The sequence below is a fragment of the Sminthopsis crassicaudata genome, chromosome 2 (assembly GCF_048593235.1).
Source record: "Sminthopsis crassicaudata isolate SCR6 chromosome 2, ASM4859323v1, whole genome shotgun sequence".
Classification (NCBI taxonomy): domain Eukaryota; kingdom Metazoa; phylum Chordata; class Mammalia; order Dasyuromorphia; family Dasyuridae; genus Sminthopsis; species Sminthopsis crassicaudata.
The window spans coordinates 14,443,511-14,449,542 of record NC_133618.1 but is presented as its reverse complement, the minus strand read 5'-3'; the positions used below and the strand labels follow the sequence as shown (position 1 = coordinate 14,449,542).

General features: G+C 37.3%; 1 long non-coding RNA gene across 1 annotated transcript in view; it reads left to right on the top strand.

Annotated features, from left to right (window-relative positions):
• The window catches only part of LOC141553107 (uncharacterized), a 70,999-nt gene that overhangs the window by 664 nt on the left and 64,303 nt on the right, over positions 1-6,032 (top strand). The window contains exon 2 of the long non-coding RNA XR_012485284.1: positions 416-817. This is a non-coding gene — a long non-coding RNA (uncharacterized LOC141553107). The remainder of the gene's footprint in view (positions 1-415; positions 818-6,032) is intronic.

Sequence of the window (6,032 nt, the reverse complement as noted above, 5' to 3'; positions counted from 1 at the left end):
GTGTCTGTTTCTATGTATCTGTCCACTCCAACTGTCTATCTCTGACCATATTTATGCCTTTTTCTGTTATTCCATTTTCTCCCCTCCTTCTTTCTTTGGCTTTATCTTAGTTCTATAGCATATTCAAGGAATCACTGGTAAAAAACAACTAATTTATCTTTATATACTTAATATTAGCCAATAGTTATCATTCTTCTTTCTCTTATTCCTTTTCTTCCTCTTTCTCCTCCATTATCACCACCACCACTACAACCACTACTTCAATAACTTCAATAACTACTACTGTTTGTTTTCTTGGTTTGCCCTTTGTTTTCAAAGAGGGTCAATGACATCAGGGACTGATCTTGACTTGTGGGTGGTTAAAATTTAAATAAAGGGAGTATCACAAAATCATCACCCTTTTTCTCTCTTCCAGAGTAATTTGAATACAGTGGCAAGACAATAATCATGTAGACTCACAGTGGCCTGTAATATAATGTGTGACCTTGGCATCTCAGTTGTCTGAAGAAGTTGTAAGTGTTCCACAGTACCCGTTTCATAGCTATTCTTATCCACTCATTCATTGGAAATATTCTTCATGTGCTTGGGTTAGACATCTTCCTGACCAACCAATAACTTTGAACCTGTCAGTTGCCCTCACTCTTGCTTAGCCCAAGTGGATTTTTAGCAGGGTGTGATATCTGGGAATGCTGAAACTTCTTATAAACACAGGAGATAGTTGGATGACAGGTGAACACCAAAAGTGGATGAACATCTCTACTAGTACAATCAACAACTTGAGAAGCTCCTAGATCAAGAGCTAGCCACGGTATTAAAGGTCAGGTAATTCATTTACTTATTTTCCTTTTTTGTTTTAAATAAAATATTATTATGTCCAAAACATATACAGAGATAATATTCAAAATCCACCATTGCAAAACCTTGTGTTACAATTTTTTCTCCCTTCCTTTCCTCTATTCCCTTCCCTAGATGGCAAGTAATCCAATATATGCTAAACATGAGCAATTCTTCTATACATATTTGCACAATTATTAGGCTGAACAAGAAAAATCAGATCAAAAAGGAAAAAAGTGAGAAAGAAAACAAAATTCAAGCAAACAGCAAAAAGAGTGAAATACTGTGTTGTGATGCACACTCAGTTCCCACAGCCCTCTCTTGGAATATAGATGACTCTCTCCATCACAAGTCCATTAGAATTGCCCTGAGTCATGTCACTGTTGAAGAGCCATGTCCATCAGAATTGATCACTCTGTAATCTTGCTATTGCTATAGTGTACAATAATCTCCTTGTTCTACTCCCTTAACTTAGCATCAGTTGATATATGTACAAGGTCTCTCTGAAATTGTTCTCCTGATAATAACATTCCATAACATCCATATACCATAATTTATTCATCCATTATCCTACAGATGGGCAGCCACTCAGTTTTCAGTTCCTTGGCCCTATAAAAAAGGCTGCTACAAACATTTTTGCACATACAGCTGCTTTTCCCTGTTTAATGATCTCTTTGGTATACAGGTCTAGTTGCAAATACTGTTGTATCAAAGGGTATGCACAGTTTGATTGCCCTTGGGCATAGTTCCATATTGCTCCCCAGAATGGTTTAATCACTTCACAGCTTTTCCAACAATGTATTAGTGTCCCAATTTTCCCACATCCCCTCCAATATTTTTTCATTATTTTTTTCTGTCATCTTAGGCAATCTGAGAGATATGTAATAGTATCTCAGAGTTGTCTTCATTTCAATTTGTCTGAATCAATAGTAGAGCATTTTTTCCATATTACTAGAAATTGTTTCATCTGATAATTGTCCGTTTATATCCTTTAGCTATTTATCAATTGAAGAATAGCTTGTATTCTTCTAATTTTTAGTGAGTTCTCTATGTATTTTAGAAATGAGGCCTTTATCAAAATCCTTGGATGTAATTTTTTTTTTCTCAATATATTGTTTCCCTTCTGATCTTGTCTGTATTTGTTTTGTTTGTACAAAAACTTTTTAACTTAATATTGTTAAGGATCATGCCTAGGTGAAGGGGCAGGTCAATTCTCTGAGATCCTCTACAGTTGTGAATCATAACACTTGAAGGAGTTACAAAGCAGCTTTCGCAAATGTTCCTTGTGGATTGGGAATGAAATAAATTGGAGGAAAGAGGGAAGAGGAGAGAGGTCAGAGGTGAGAGAATGCAACTGCTTCTCAGTAGGGAGGTCAGAAAATTCAACAGCCTCTCAGTCTTCTTGTATCATCATCCTCATCCTCTCACTCTCACATGAAAATATCCATTCTACAGGTTAGACCTCCAGAAGCCACTGGCAGGTGCCTTCTATATCACCACATCATATAATCAAAATTTTGCTTCTGCTTATTTTCCAAGGAGGGCATTAAGGACCATATAAGTGAAGTAACTTGCCTAAAGTCATATAGGTTATAAAGGAGCAGAACCATGAATTAAATCATATGTGAGAAATGTTTCTTATGAGTCTATTATGGCAGTAAGTAACTAAATGTCTCTGGATCAGCGTTCTCATGTCTAACATAAGTGGATTGACCTGAATGACTTCTAATATCCCTTTGACCTCTATGTGGAAGAGCCCCTACTGAACCTCTATGCCAGGGTGGAAGAAAATTACAATTTATGAAAGGTTCTAGCTCCCATTTCAACTTTGTATGGATTGTCTGTTTTCTAAGAGGAGCTTGACATTACGGAAATAATACCATGACATTCAAATGAATCGGATTTCAGCAAGGTATCATTGTACAAAGTCACCAGCCTTATATTCTCCTCTGGGGACATATGGGTTCAGATCAGAATGACACTGGATCACCTGGAATGCATTGGCCTTTTCAAGGTAAGGTGCTGATTGGATCTCAGTTTGACTGAGGCAATGCCCAATCAACAATTGAGGCTAGGTGAAAAAATGAGGCAGACAATTCCAATAGACTTGTGGGGACTGAATGTCAATCGTAACATAATATTTTCACCTTTTTGGTGTTCTTTGTTTGTATTTTGTATTCCTTCTCATATTTTTACTTTAATCTGACTTTTCTTGTGCAGCACGATAATTGTGTATATATGTATAGAAAAATTGCACTTGTTAAAAATATATTAAATTACTTCATGTCTATAGAAGGAAGGGAGGCAAAAAATTTGGAGCACAAAGTTTTGGAAAACCCTTGAAACACAAGGATGAATGTTGAAAACTATTGTGGTACATTTTTTAAAAATAAATAGTTAAAAAAAAGAAATAAGAGAATTTTTTTTTTTTTTTTTTTTTTTTTTTTTTACTTAGTAAAATACCTATATCTATCATTCTAGGAAAGCAGACCTTTAGAGTTTCTGGCCAAAACAGAAACAATTATCTGACCACAGGAAATAAGAACCAGAGCAAAGTTTTTCCAAATAATTTCCTAATAATGTACATCATAGATTATCTGAAGAATCACAGAGAAAAAATAAAGCTTTGGCCAAAAGCCTCCTATTTATCTGTGAGCAAAAAGGCAGGGAATCAGTAGAGGGAGATTAGTGTCAATGGATGGATGGATTACAATCTCTTTCCTGCACTTTTGCTCTCTATTGATCAAAATCTCACATTCTTCTGGGATCCTTTATACAGAGTGGTCTGTCTATACTAGGCATTATTCAGCACCATGCCATCAATAATCAGCAGAAAAAAAAAAGTAACTACCCATGAATACTGGTTGGGGGGGGAATTGAGAGTCTCATTTTTTCCCCTTGCTGCAAGGACCTTTTCTATCTGTTTCTGTTTTTAATCTGCTTTGTTTTTGGCAGACAAAACACAGAGGACCAAACTGCCCAGGCCCTCTAGTTTTGGTGAATACACAGAACAATAAAAGCCTGTTGACAGTGGCTGATTTCACTGCAGAGCCTGGTGGGCAGTACTGGCTTTCCAAAACAAATTGATGAAATAGTCGGGAATGATGATTGGTCGAGCTCCTCACACATCTGTACCAAAACATAAGAAAAAAGCCTTTTGACAAGTTTCATCTCATTACTCAAACATCTACATCAGAATATCTACATAATAGCTCTTGTCTCACTATATGTTTCACATGAAACATGTTGACATTCTGTCTCTGTTCTCTGTGTCTCTCTTCTGTGTTGTGTGTCTGTCCCCATTTCTCTGTGTTTCTTTTTGCCTCTGTCTCTCTATCTCTGTGACTCTGTCTTTCCCTGAATGTCTCTTTTTGTATGTGCCTGCCTCTGACTTTGTGTCCCTATCTTTGTCTCTCTCTTCTTCCCTCTCTCCTTTCTCTCTGGCTCTTCTGTCTTTCTGTCTCTTTCCTCTCTCTCTGTTGTTGTCTTTCTGTATCTCTTTCTTTTTTCTTCCCTCTCTCTGTTCTCTGCCTGTCTCTCTCTGTCTTTGTCTCTTTCTGTCTCTCATTCTTTTTGTGTTTGTCTTTCCCCTTTGCTTTTTGTATCTCTCTTCCTATCTTTTATTTTTTTTTCTCTGACTTTGGGGATGCCTCTCTTAGCTCATTTACAAATAGATAATCATAAAAATTATTCACTAAGAAGTGTTTCGTAGATGTGCAAAGTACAAAACAGAGATAAAAAAGGAATGAGGCCTAAGAAATTGATACAAAGGAACCCAGCCCTCCCTGTTGACCATCTCCACCCATCTCCTCCTTAAATTAAAGGAACAAATTGAATTCACTCCATTTCCAAGATTTGAATCTTTAACTTATTTTTTCCCCATGGGCCCATGCCACAATATCATATTTGGACAATAGCTTCCTCTTCTTTCCCCTCAAGTTCCATGACTAATTTATATAATCTCTGCCCATTGTAATATAAATTCCTTGAGAGCAGTGACTTTAAGTTCCCTAATGCCTTTATTCCCCACATTTATTACAATACTTGACAAGTACTAAACATTTCAGGAAGGGCTTTTTTTCCCTCTATATGTCTCTGAATATATCTCTGCCTCTCTCCAAATTTTAATTATTTCTTTCCAAAAATGTCACCATCATCAACCTCATCCTCATCATCTGGACCATGACAGGGAGAGTTTTTATAGGGGCAGAAATAAGAAGAGCTCTAGAGGTCAAAGTAAACTAGAATTGAAGAATATTTTCTTACCAGAAAATTGTCCTTGGTAACTTGGCAGAGCAATTGAAAGATGATATCTAGTGGAAGTTTGAGTCAGGCATGGCCAATAGGTGGGAGCTCCGGCTGCAGGATTCCAGGCCGAGAGCTTTGTGCCCAGTCTGTCTGTTGGACCATCCATCGTGATGAGTGCAACATCAGGACATAGACAGTACTGTTGGCACCATGTGAACAGCCATATGCTGACTACATCTGGTCTCCGGCACAGTCAGCAGAGTGGATGATTCACTGTAGCCACTGGAAAGCTGTCACAGCTTGCCCTGGACAGAGGAGCGTTGGGATCCTTCAGGTTCAGGAACAAGCTTGGGAAACTCGAGGGTATTTACATCTGATTTCTTGTCTGTCTTTTCTCTTTGAATCTGATTCTCTCTTCTGTTCCTTCCGACTGAAACTGATGAGTCTATGTCTACTCCTTTCAGCAAGGGAGTTTTATATAGTATGACTACAGCTAAAAAGATGGCTCACCCTCCCATATATGCCTCATATAGTAGTCCGTAGCAGTCTTGGGTGAAGGGAGGAGAGTACAAAGGAAAGAAATGTTTTGTCTTGTGATAAGATGGCAATTCACAGTTTTTCACTCTATATAATTCTTTCTTTGTCCCCCCCCTTCCCTGAGGATATACTTAATGCTTCAGACCCAATAAAACCCCTTTGCAATAATTCATTGCTAGGATAGTCATGGCACCCTTTCTATACCACATTAGTTTTATGACTTTAGCAAAAATTATTATTTCAGTATTCATTCATCCATCCATCCATCTCTCCATCCATCCATTTATCCATTCATTCATCTATTCATTATTTCTATGTATTCTGTTTTCTTCATTCAGGCAAAGTTTCAGTCTTTTCACCTTTTAACTTATGGTCTCTACCTCTTTTTTCTCTAAATGTGAATATTAACTAGG